Source organism: Mirounga angustirostris, unplaced genomic scaffold, assembly GCF_029215605.1.
Source record: "Mirounga angustirostris isolate CCGP_5_RB_7025 unplaced genomic scaffold, mMirAng1.0.hap1 SCAF_6, whole genome shotgun sequence".
NCBI classification, from domain to species: Eukaryota; Metazoa; Chordata; class Mammalia; order Carnivora; family Phocidae; genus Mirounga; species Mirounga angustirostris.
The window spans coordinates 49,430,865-49,443,967 of record NW_026991714.1 but is presented as its reverse complement, the minus strand read 5'-3'; positions in this window follow the sequence as shown (position 1 = coordinate 49,443,967).

The following is a 13,103-nucleotide window of genomic DNA, read 5'->3' as shown; positions in this document are numbered from 1 at the left end:
ACACAAAGAAATAATAACCATCAAAAAATGCAAATATAAAAGATTATACTTTTTCTTTGCTTAAGTTTTTAAATTTATTTTTTATTGTGATAAAATTCACAAGGACATAATATTCACATTTAGCCATTTTAGAGTATAATCTTTGGAGGTTTTTAGTATACAACCGCAGTAGTGATGGTTGTATATCACTGTGGATTTGTATGTTTGGATTCTTTCACATAGCATAATGTTTTCAAGATGCATCCATATTGTACCATGTAGTAGTACTTCATTCCTTTTTTTTTTTCTGTTTGCATATATTTTATAATATACAAATAATATTCCATTGTATAAATATACTACTATTTGTCCATTGATCGAGAGATATTTGGGTGGTTCCACTTTTTGGCTATGCTGAATAATATTGCTGTGAACATTCATGTACAAGTTTTTGTGTGAATATATTTTCAATTATCTTGGGTATATACAAAGTTCCATGTGCACTTCAGAAGAATGTCTGCATGTCTGTTAGGTCTAGTAGGTTTATACTGTAGTTCATTTACCTTGCTATTTTCTTGTTGACTTTCTGTCAAGTTGTTCTATCCATTATTGAAAATGGGATATTAAGCCTCCAACTATTATTGGTGAATTATTTCTCTCTGCAATTTTGTCAGTTTTGACTTCAGGTATTTTGTAGGTCTGCTCTTAGCTTAATATTTATTTATAATTGTTATATCTTTTTGATGAATTGACCCTTTCATCTTTATCTAATGTCCTTCTTTGTCTCCCAAAACAACTTCTGAATTAAAGTAATTTGTATGATATTAGTATAGCTACTCCAGCTCTCTTTTGTATACTGTTTTCAGGAGTGTATTTTCCATACTTTTATTTTCAACCTATTTGAATATCTAAATGTAAAGTGAATCTCTTATAGAAAGCATGCAGTTGAATCATGATTTTTAATCTATTTACTCATCTCTACCTTTTAATTGGAGAGTTTAATCTATTTACATTTAACATCATTACTGATAAGGATTTACTTCTGCCATTTTGCTGTTTGTTTTCTATATGTCACATCAGTTTTGTTCCTTAATTCCTCCATCACTGGCTTATGTTATGTTAAATATTTTCTAGTATATCATTTAATTCCATTTTAAATCCATTTGAATTCTTTTATTATACAGTTTTGAGTTATTTTCTTAGTAGATGGCTTGGGTATTAATATATTTATAACAATGTTAACTTATTACAATCTTAACTTATAATTCAATACCTACTTTTACATACGCAAAAACTTCTTCCTATATAGTTCTGTCCCCTCCCTATGTTATTATTGTCACAAATTACGTCTTTATACATTGTGTGCCCATTGACATAGATTTATAATTATAGTTTTATGTAGCTATCATTTAAATAAGATAGGAAAAAAGAATACAAACAAAAATACATTAATACAACTTTTATAATTTCATATGTAGTTACCGTTAACTGGTGTTCTTTGTTTCTTTGTGTCCCTTCAAGTTACTGTATGCTAGCAGTGAATTCTCTCAGTTTTTGTTTATCTTGAAATGTCTTAATTCACTAAAGGATAATTTTGCTGGATAGAATTCTTGGTTGACAGGTTTTTTTTCTTTTTTTCCCAGCACTTGGAACATACCATATTGATGCCTTCTAGACTCTATGGTTTCTGATGAGAAATTAGCTGCTAATCTTATTAAGGATCCTTTGTTATAATGAGTCACTTCTCTTGCTGTTTCTAATATTCTTTGCCTTTCAACAGTTTCATTATAATGCATCTTAGTGTGGATCTATTTGAGTTTATCTACTTGGAGTTCACTGAGACTCTTAGATGTACAGATTCAAATTTTTCATCAATTCTAGGATGATTTCACTCATTTCTTCAAATATTCTTTCTTCCCCTTTCTTTCTCTCCTCTCCTTCTAGGCCTCCCACTATGCATATGTTTGTATGCTTGAAAGTATCCCATTGGTCTTTTAGGCTCTGATCATTTTTCTTCCTTCTTTCTTCTTTCTATTCCTCAGACTGGATAAATTTCAATTGACCTAAATTTAAGTTCACTGATTCTTCCTTCTAACTGATAAAATCTGCTGTTGAGCCCCACTAGTGAGTTTTTCACTTCAGTTACTGTACTTTTCCATACAAAATATTTATTTGCTTCCTTAAAAATTTTTCTCTATCTTTACTGATGTACTCTATTTGAGATATCATTTTCATAATTACCTTTAGTTCTTTGCAAATGGTTTCCTTAAGCTAAACATATTTAAAATATCTGATTTCAAGTCATTGTCTAGTCAGTTCAATGTCTGTGCTTCTTCAGAAACAGTTTCTGATGATTAATTTTCCTTTCCTGTGTATGATCAGACTTTCTCATTTCTTTGCATAACTTCTAATTGTTGAAAACTGGACATTTTGAATACTATGATACAGCAACTCTGGAAATCAGATTCTTCTCCCCCTTCCAGAAATTTGCCATTGTCGTTTGTTGTGGTTATTACTGGTTGCTTGTTTAGTGACTTTTTGAGCTAATTTTGTAAAACCTATAGGTTCTGTTATGTGTGGCCACTGAAGTCTCTTTTCTATTAGCTTAATGGCCAGACAGTGATGGAACAGGGGGATTTCCCTAAAGGTGTGGAACCTAGAAAACTTCCCAGTCTTACGGATGGGCTCTGTGTGTCTGTGTGTGTGTCTTCCACATTCAGCCACATAACTTACATCTCTGCCTTAACCTTCACTTCCTGCTTGAACAAAGGCAAAAAATCAGACAGAACTGAGAGCTTACGACCTCCTCAGATCTTTTTTGATTGTATGCACAGTGCTGGGCATGCATATTTTCAAGAATATGTCAGAGTTTTTCTGATTTCTTATTCCCCAAAGCATCTCATTTCTCAATCTCTCCTCCCAACTGTTTTTATTAGGTACTGATTACCTTAACTGTTATCCATTGCTTCTGGTAGCAATAACTAGTATCTTTGCCTATAAACATTTTTGACAAATGCACCCTGGGTAGCTGCTACAGATAATTCTGTGTTAGGCAAGATAAAGGCAAGCCTTTTGAGCTGACCTACCTTGGAGGCAATAGACAGATCAAAACCATCACAGATTTTTTCTAATGAAGTCCATTCTGCTCCCTCTGGTGCCAGAATATAAACTGTTATTTTCAGGGGGTACAACTGAGCTGGAGAGTAGGGGATGGGATCAGGGAGGTTTAAAATATCACAAAACTCAGTGTATTTATTTAGATCAAGCTGGGTTTTCTTGAGTAAGTATCCCCTGGTTTTTGCAAGCTTTTGGTTAGTTTCCTGAGTTCCTAAAGTGTTGATCCAGTTAATTTTTAACAGTTTTTTTGCTCACTGATTTTTTTGGGGGGGGGAATGATAGACTTTTGGATTTCATTACTCTGCCATTTTTCTCCTCACTTAAATTTTTAAAAGACATATGGGTCTCTATTTTCACACAAGATAGAATAACAGGGACCAGAATTACTTTCCCACCTGAAACAACTAAAAACCTGAGGAAATTCATGAAACAATGTTTTTCAAGTCACTGGATATAAGCCAGTAAAAAGAAGAGATCCTTGAGATAATGGAAACAAATGAAGTAAACCCTATGAAAGCTTGAGCCAAGGGCCTAGAGAGAGCTTCCTGACTATGGGCTAAAAAGAAAGAACCCAGACATAACCTATTGGACTTTCTGAATTGATGAGCTAGAGCTGGGAGTGGGGAGGGAAGGATAGCTAGAGTACACAGGACAGAATATCACAAAGGAGAGAGCTAAGGGTGTGGGGCGGGAGAGAGAAAGAGAGAAAAAGAGAGGGCTTTCCCAAATATTCAGAGTGTTTATCCTAATATTCACATCAAGGTCAGGGAAAAAAAATCAACCCGGGAAATAGTCCCCAGAGTTCACCTAAGTCTGATTATAGTTTTACTTGCCAAAGTGGAAATACTTCATGATCCAGGAAACATCAGGTAGAACCATGAGAATGGTGTAATGGTGTTGCCTCAACAGTGGAGAGAAATTAGCCCAAGACTAAACACTGTCCTGCTCCCACAATAACAGAGATTAAAGTCAAGCCCTAAAAGGATTAAACCATCTCCAAGTAAATTAACTGTGTCAGAAAAAAAAAAAAAACCCTCAATAGCATTTATAATAGTAAAAATATCTTAGCATCCACAAGTAAGATTTACAAATGTATGACAACCAATCAAATATTAGAACCATGCAAAGAAGCAGAGTGGTAGGCAGAAGACTTATGGCAATAAAAACAAAACAAAACAATGAATTCAAACTATCTCCCCGAAGATACAGATGCTAGAATTAGTAGACAATGTTTTTTAAGCAGTTATTATAATTCTATGCCCCATATTCAGGACATTAGAGGAAAAATTCAAATGTTTACTGTAGGCTTGGAAGATATTTTATAAGAGCTCAATCAAAATTATAGAAATTAAACCTAACATATGTGAGATGGAAAATACCCTAGATATGGATAATGGCACATTAGATATTGTGGAAGAAAATATTAGTAAACTTAAAGGCACATAAGTTATAGCTATAAAAAGTATTAAAAATAGAAATAAATGAACAGGTCATTTGTAAGCTGTGGGACAACTTCAAGCAGCCTAAGATATACAGAAATGGAGTCCTCAATGGAAATAAGAAAGGACAGAAAAATTTTTAAACAAATCATAGCTGAAATTTTTTTCACATTTGATAAAACTGATATAAACCCATAGAGTCAAGCATCTCAATGAATCTTAAGCACAAAAAGAGAAAACTACAAAAACGCAATTATAATCAAATTTCTCAACACCAGTGACACTGAGAACATCTTAAAGGCATCCAGAGAATAACAGACATTATAGGAGATGTGCCAGAAAGGTGGCAGAGTAGGAGGGCCCTAAGCTCACCCTGTCCACATTTACAACCAGATATCATTTATATCCAAGTCAGTAAACCAGAGAGCAATCCGAAGACTGGCAAAACAAACTCCACAACTAAATATAGAAAAGAAGCTGCATCAGAGAGATTAAGAAAGGTAGAAATGGTGGTTAGGAGCTGCCTGCAGGAGGGTGGAAACTGTGGGTGCAAAGAGGAAAAAATACCAGGGAGCCCACAGGGGTAAATGAATCCCCATTACATCTGGCCTTAAAAACCAGAGGGGCTGAATTTCATGAGTTTGCATAACCAGCAGTACTTGAAGCACAGGGCTTTAGAAGTCTGCTGACTCATCACTGGGTGAGCAGTGAGGGCAAGTGATAGCCAGGTCCCTGCTCTTAAAGAGGGCTGTTGCCCGAGGAGAGGCAACATAGAAGCAACAGCTTGCACAATGGGAGGGAGATCTGTTTATACTGATTTTGATATGTGTTGGGGGACTTCTTTGGGAACAAAGGATCTGGCAGACACCATTTTGTGCCCCAATCCTACAGCATACACAGAGCAGCTTGCAGGAGGTGGCACTGCACAAACACTTGCCACCTAAGCTGATAGCAGTGCAAACTGCCCAGTACTCCTGAGGACTTTCCTACTCCAAGCCCACTGGCTTCAGCCCTGGGCTCAGGGCAATTTTTGTTAACAATATGTGTGCCCAGCAGAGCCACTACTTCTGCAAGCCATGCCCCCACAGCCACTATGCTTTAGAGGATCAGCCCAGGACTAGCAGCTGCAAATTTTGCTAACATCACCATTCTGCCCCTGAGCACATCTGCTGTCAGGGCCCTTGAGAGCCAGCCTGCCTGAATTTCACTAACATCACAGAGAGCAAGCACAGACCACAACAGGCAAAGAGTCATTGCAGACATCGGGACCGGAAAAAAAGCAACTTGGGCACAATAGCAGGATGCAAGATACACACATAGGAGATTCCCCTGAAGTGCCAGGTTCTGGGGAACAGGGGACACTGAATGCACAGCAGGGCACAAGGGACCTCTTCTTCATAAAGCCACTAGTAAGGAGTACAAGATGTAGCTGACTTTCCTAACACAAAGAAACAGATGCAGAGAGGTAGACAAAATGAGGAGACAGAGAAATATGTCCCAAATGAAAGAATATGACAAAAATCACAGCAGAAGATCTAAGTGAAAGAGAAATAAGTAATATGGCTGTTACAGAATTTAAAGTAATGATCATAAAAATCTCACTGGACTTCAGAAAAGGGCCTGGAGGATATCACTGAGATCCTTAACAAAGAGATAAAAACATACCAGAGATGTAGAACTCAATAAATGAAATTTAAAAATACAACAGATGGAAAAATGGTAAGCTACAGGAAACAGAGGAACATATCAGTGACCTGGAGGATAAAGTAATGGAAAGCAATCAAGCTGAACAGGTGAGAGATAAACAAATATGGCACAATAAGAATAGAATTAGAGAACTCAGTGACTCTGTCAAGTGAATTCATTCCACATTATAGGTATCCACAAGGAGGAGAGAGAGAGAAGGGGGTGGGCAGAAAATATATTTGAAGAAATAATAGCTAAGACCATCCAGATCTGGGGAGGGAAACAGATCCAGATTCAGGAGGCACAGAGATCACCCAACAAATTAAACCCAAGGAGGCCCACACCAAGACACATAATTATTAAAATGGCAAAAAAAAAAAAAAATGGTGATAAAGAAAGAAAAGATTGCAAGAGAAAAGAATACAGTTACATACAAAGGAAATCCCATAAGGCTATCAGTTGATTTTTCAGCAGAAACTTTGCAGGCCAGAAGGGCGTGCCATGATGGTTTCAAAGTGATAAAAGAGAAAAACCTGCATCCAAGAATACTTTACCCAGCAAGGCTATCATTCAGAATAGAAGGAGAGATTGAGTTTCCCAGACAAACAAAAGTTAAAAGAATTCATGACCAGGGTGCCTAGGTGGCTCAGTTGGTTAAGTGTCTAATTCTTGATTTCAGCTCAGGCCATGATCTCGGGGTCGTGAGATTGAGCCCCACATCAGGCTCTATGCTCATCAGGGAGTATGCTTCTTTCCCTCTCCCTCTGATCCTCTCCCTGCTCACATTCTCTCTCTCTTTCTCAAACAAATAAATAAATCTTAAAAAAAAAAAAAAATTCATGACCACTAAATCAGCCCTACAAGAAATTTTAAGGGAGACTCTGAGTAGAAAACAAAAACCATAACTAAGAGTGAGAAAAACAGGAAGCACAAAGGAAAAGATGATACCAAAAATCTGAAACAAGAAGGGGAGAGGAATAAAGAATGAATTAAAAAATAAGCGACCATCTGTTTAATACAGACCACTATATGCAGAAAATATTATATATAAACCGAATGGTAACTACAAATGAAAAATCCAGTAATAAATATGCAAAAAATAAAGAGTAAAGAACCCAAGTATATCACTGAAGAAAACCAGCAAACCATGAAAGAGAGCAAGAGAAGAAAGGATCAGAGAAAAACTAGAAAAACAACCACAAAACAAATAACAAAATGGCAATACATACATACCTAACAATAGCTACTTTGAATGTAAATAGACTAAGTGCTCCAATCAAAAGACATAGAGTGACAGTGTGTTTAAAAAAAAAACAAGACCCATCTACGTGCTGCCTTTACAAGAGACTCATTTCAGACCTAAAGATACCTGCAGATTGAAAGTGAGAGGATAGAGAAACATTTACCATGAAAATGGATGCCAAAAGAAAGCCAGAGTAGCAATACTTCTATTGAACAAAATAGAGTTTAAAACAAAGTCTGTAGAAAGAGACAAAGAAGGACACTATATAATAAAACAATCCAACAAGAAAATAGAACATTTGTAACTATGCACCCAACATGTGAGCACCTAAATACATGAAACAGTTAATAACAAACATAAAAGAACTAATGGATAATAACACAATAATAGTAGGAGACATCAATACCACACTTACATCAATAGGCAGATTATCCAAACAGAAAATCAACAAGGAAACAGTGGCTTTGAATGACACACTGGACCAGATGGATTTAACATATATTCAGAACATTCCATCCTAAAACAGCAGAATACACATTCTTTTCAAATGCATATGGAACATTCTGTATAATAGTCACATATTAGGCCACAAAACAAGTCTCAACAAATTAAAAAAAAACTGAAGTCATACCATGTGTCTTTTCTGACCACAACACTATGAAATTAGAAATCAACTGCAAGAAAAAAGCTGGAAAGATCATAAATACATGGATGTTAAATAACATGCTATTAAACAATAAATGGGTCAACCAAGAAAATCAAAGAAGAAATTAAAAAGTATGTGGAGACAAATGAAAATGAAAACACAATCCAAAATCTTCAGGTTGCAGCAAAAGCTGTTCTGAGATAAGATTATAGAATGCAGGTCTACCTCAAGAAGCAAGAAAAAGCTCAAATAAACAACCTAACCTTATACCTAAAGGAGCTAAAAAATAACAACAAACATAACCCAAAGCCAGAAGAAGGAAGGAAATAGTAAAGATAAGGGCAGAAATAAGTGATATAGAAACTAAGACAAAACAACAAAAATAGAACAGATCAATGAAACTAGGAGCTGGTTCTTTGAAAAGATCAATAAAATGGATACAACCCTACTCAGACTCATAAAAAAGGAAGGAAGGGAGGGAGGGAGGAAAGGAGGGAGGAAGGGAGGAAAGAAACAAAGTCACCAGTGAAAGAGGAGAAACCACCACCAACCCCACAGAAATACAAACAAATGTAAGAGAATATTATGAAAAACTATACACCAACAAATTAGACAACATAGAAGAAATGTATAAATTCCTAGAGACATATAACCTGCCAAAACTGAAACAGAGAGAAATAGAAATTTTGCTGATTACAAGCAAGGAGATTGAATCAGTAATCAAAAAACTCCCACCAAACAAAAGTCTAGGACCAGACAACTTTACAGGTGAATTCTACCAAACACCTGAAGAAGAGTTAATATGTATTCTACTCAAATTATTCCAAAAATAGAAGAAGGAAAACTTCCAGATTCATTCTATGAGTATCACCCTGATACCAAAACCAGATAAAGACACCACAAAAAAGGAGAACTACAGGCTAATATCTCTGATGAACACAGATGCAAATCCATAACAAAATACTAGCAAATAGAGTCCAACCATGTGTTAAAAAAATAATTCACAACAATCAAATGGGATTTATTGCTGGGATACAAAGGTGGCTCAATATTCACAAATCAACCCATGTGATACAGCACATCAATAAGAGAAAGGATAAAAGCCATATGATCATCTCAATAGATGCAGAAATAGCATTGACAAAGTACAACATCCATTCATGATAAAAGCCCTCAACAAAACAGGTTTAGAGGGAACATTCCTCAATATAATAAAGGTCGTATATGAAACCCACAGCTAATATCCTAAATAGGGAAAAACTAAGAGCTTTTCCTCTGTGGTCAGGAACAAGACAAGGATGTTTACTCTCACCACTTTTATTCAACATAGCATTGAAGTCCTAGCCACAGCAATGAGACAACAAAAAGAAATAAAAGGCACCCCAATCAGCAAGGAAGAAGTAAAAACTTTCACTATTTGCAGATGACATGATACTATATAGAGAGAACCCAAAAGACTCCTCCAAAAAACTGCTACAACTAATAAAGACTTCAGTAAAGTAGCAGGATATAAAATCAATGTACAGAAATCTGTTGTATTTCTATATACTAACAAAGCATCAGCAGAAAGAGAAATTAAGAAAACAATCCCATTTACAATTGTACCAAAAATAATAAGATACCTAGGAATAAACCTAACCAAAGAAGTCAAAGACCTCTGTATGGTGAAAACTATAAAACATATATGAAAGAAATTGAAGATGACACAAAGAAATGGAAAGACATTCCCTGCTCATGGACTGGAAGAAAAAATATTGTTAAAATGTCTATACAACCAAAGCAATCTACAGATTCAATGTAATCCCTATCAAAATACCAACAGCACTTTCACAGAACTAGATCAAAAAATCCTAAAATTTATATGGAATCACAAAAGACCCAAATTGCCAAAGCAATCTTGAAAAATAAAAGCAAAGCTAGAGGTATCACAATTCCACATTGCAAGTTACATTATAAAACTTCAGTAATCAAAACAGTATGGCACTGGCACAAAAACACATAGATGAATGGAACAGAATGGAAACTCAGAAATAAACCCACAGTTATATAGTCAATTAATCTTTGACAAAGCAGGAAAGAATATCCAATGGGAAACAGTCTCTTCAACAAATAGTGTTTGGAAAACTGGATAGCTACATGCAAAAGAAAGAAACTGGACCACTTTTTTACACCATACACCGAAATAAATTCAAAACATGAGACCTGAAACCATAAAAATCCTAGAAAAGTGCACAGGCAGTAATTTCTCTGACACTGGCTGTAGTAATATTTTTATAGATATATCTCCTGAGGCAAGGGAAATAAAAAGCAAAAATAAGCTACTAGGACTACATCAAAATTGAATGGTTCTGTATAGTGAAGGAAATAACCAACAATACTCAAAGACAACCTATGGAATGGGAGAAGATATTTGCAAACATCCAAAATAAGGTTAGTATCTAAAATATATAAAAAACTTATACAACATCCAAAAAATAATCTAATTAAAAAATAGGCAGAAGACATGAATAGACATTTCTCCAAAGAAGACATCCAGATGACCAACAGACACATAAAAAGATGCACATCACACATCATCGGGGAAATACAAATCAAAACTACAATGAGATATCATTTCACACCTGTCAGAATGGCTAAAATCAAAGCCACAAGAAGCAACAAGTGTTAGCAAGGATATGAAGAAAAAGGAACCCTTGTGCACTGTTGGTGGGAATGCAAACTAGAGCAGCAACTATGCTAACCAGTATGGAGGTTCCTCAAAAAATTAAAAATAGAAATACATTATGATCCAGTATTCCCACTACTATCTATACTTTAAAAATACAAAAACACTAATTCAAAGGGACACATGAACCCCTATATTTATAGCAGCATTATTTACAATAGCCAAACTATAGAAGCAGCCCAAGTGTCCACTGATGAATGAATAAAAAGATGCGGTATCTACACACAATGGAATATTATTCATTGATAAAAAAGGATAAAATCTTGCCACTTGCAATGACATGGATGGAGCTAGAGAGTATAATGCTAAGCGAAATAAGTCAGAGAAAGACAAATACCATATAATTTCACTAATATGTGGAATTTGAGAACAACAACAAAAATGAGCAAAGGAAAAAAAAGAGAGAGAAAGACAAACCAAGAAACAGACTCTTAGCTACAGAGAACAAACTGATGGTTACCAGAGGGCAGGTGGGTGGGGAGATGGGCTAAATAGGTGATGGGGATTAAGGAGTATACTTGCCATGATGAACACCAGGTACTGTATGGAAGTGTTGAACCACTATATGGTACACTTGAAACTAATGTAACAGTATATGGTAACTTTACTGGAATTTTTTTTAAAAGACATATATAGCAAATATAAATGAGAATACAGACTTTTTGTCAAAAACAATGGAAGTCAGCTTACAGTGGAGTAAACCTATAAAGGTGAAACAATATTGCTATCAAACTAGAAACTCAATATCTAGCAAAATATCTTTTAAAAACTAACAGAAAATATCCTTTGCAGAAATAAAAGAGCTGAAATAATTTATCACCAACAGAAATAATGAAAAAATAGGGATTCCTGGGTAGCTCAGTCTGTTAAGCGTCTGCCTTCAGCTCAGGTCATGACCCCAGGGTCCTCCAGGGTCCTAGGATGGAGTCCCACATCCGGCTGCTTGCTCAGCAGGGAGTCTGCTTCTCCCTCTGCCTGCCACTGCCCCTGCTTGTGTACTCTTGCTCTCTCTCTTGCTCACACACACACACACACACAAATAAATAAAATCTTTTTAAAAAAATAGATATTACTATAGCTCCTATAGATATTAAAAAGAAATTAAGAGAATATTATGAAAAATACATTATGGCACTACATTTTTAAAAACTTAAATGATAACGTGCAATGGTCAATGAGCACATGTAAAATCCACAACATCACTAGTAGTTAGTAAAATGCAAAATAAGTCCATAAGATACTACCATTCACCCACTAGAATTGCTAAAATAAAAAGCCTGCAAAGACTGAACTTTGGTCCAAAATTTTATATATTGCTGATGAGAATATAAATGATGCAATTAAGAAAAAACTGCTTACTTCATATAAAATTAAACAAACATCTACCCTATGAACCAGCAATTTCATTTCTAGATATATGTCAAAGAGAAATAAAAACATTTCTTCACAAAATGAATTATATGGAAACATTTATAGCGACTTTTTTCATAATAACCAAAAGAGTAAAAAGAATGCAAATACCCATTACTAGAAAATGGATAAACAAATTATTGTATATTTAAAAAATTGAATACTACCTAGTAACATAAAACAACCCAATTATATATGCATCAATAAGGATGAATCAGACATATTTTTCTGAGTGAAAAAAGAAATCCAGATTTGGGTGCCTGGGTGGCTCAGTTGGTTAAGCGACTGCCTTCGGCTCAGGTCATGATCCTGGAGTCCCGGGATCAAGTCCCGCATCAGGCTCCCTGCTCAGCAGGGAGTCTGCTTCTCCCTCTGACCCTCCCCCCTCTCATGTGCTCTCTCTCTCTCTCTCATTCTCTCTCTCAAATAAATAAATAAATAAAATCTTTAAAAAAATAAAAAAAAGAAATCCAGATTTAAAAAGATATATATCATTTTATTTACAGTGAAGATGTAGAACAGTCAAAGCTGATCTATGATGAAAAAAATTAGAATAGTGCTTTCCTTTGAGTACTAACTGACGGGGAAAAGGCATCAGAGAACATTTTAAAGTGATAAAAGATATTTTGCATCTTAATATATATGTTAATTACAAATCAAAACTCATTGACATTGTACATATAAGACTTATTTCACTATATGTACATTTTCAGAAAGTTATAAAATATTGAACTCTTGTTAATATATTTGCTTTTTACAGAAGTATGGGTTTGCAATTATAATAACAATTCCCTGCATTCCACGCTACGTTATGTAGGCTTTGCCACTGACTTACCCCATCTCAACTGTGAACATATC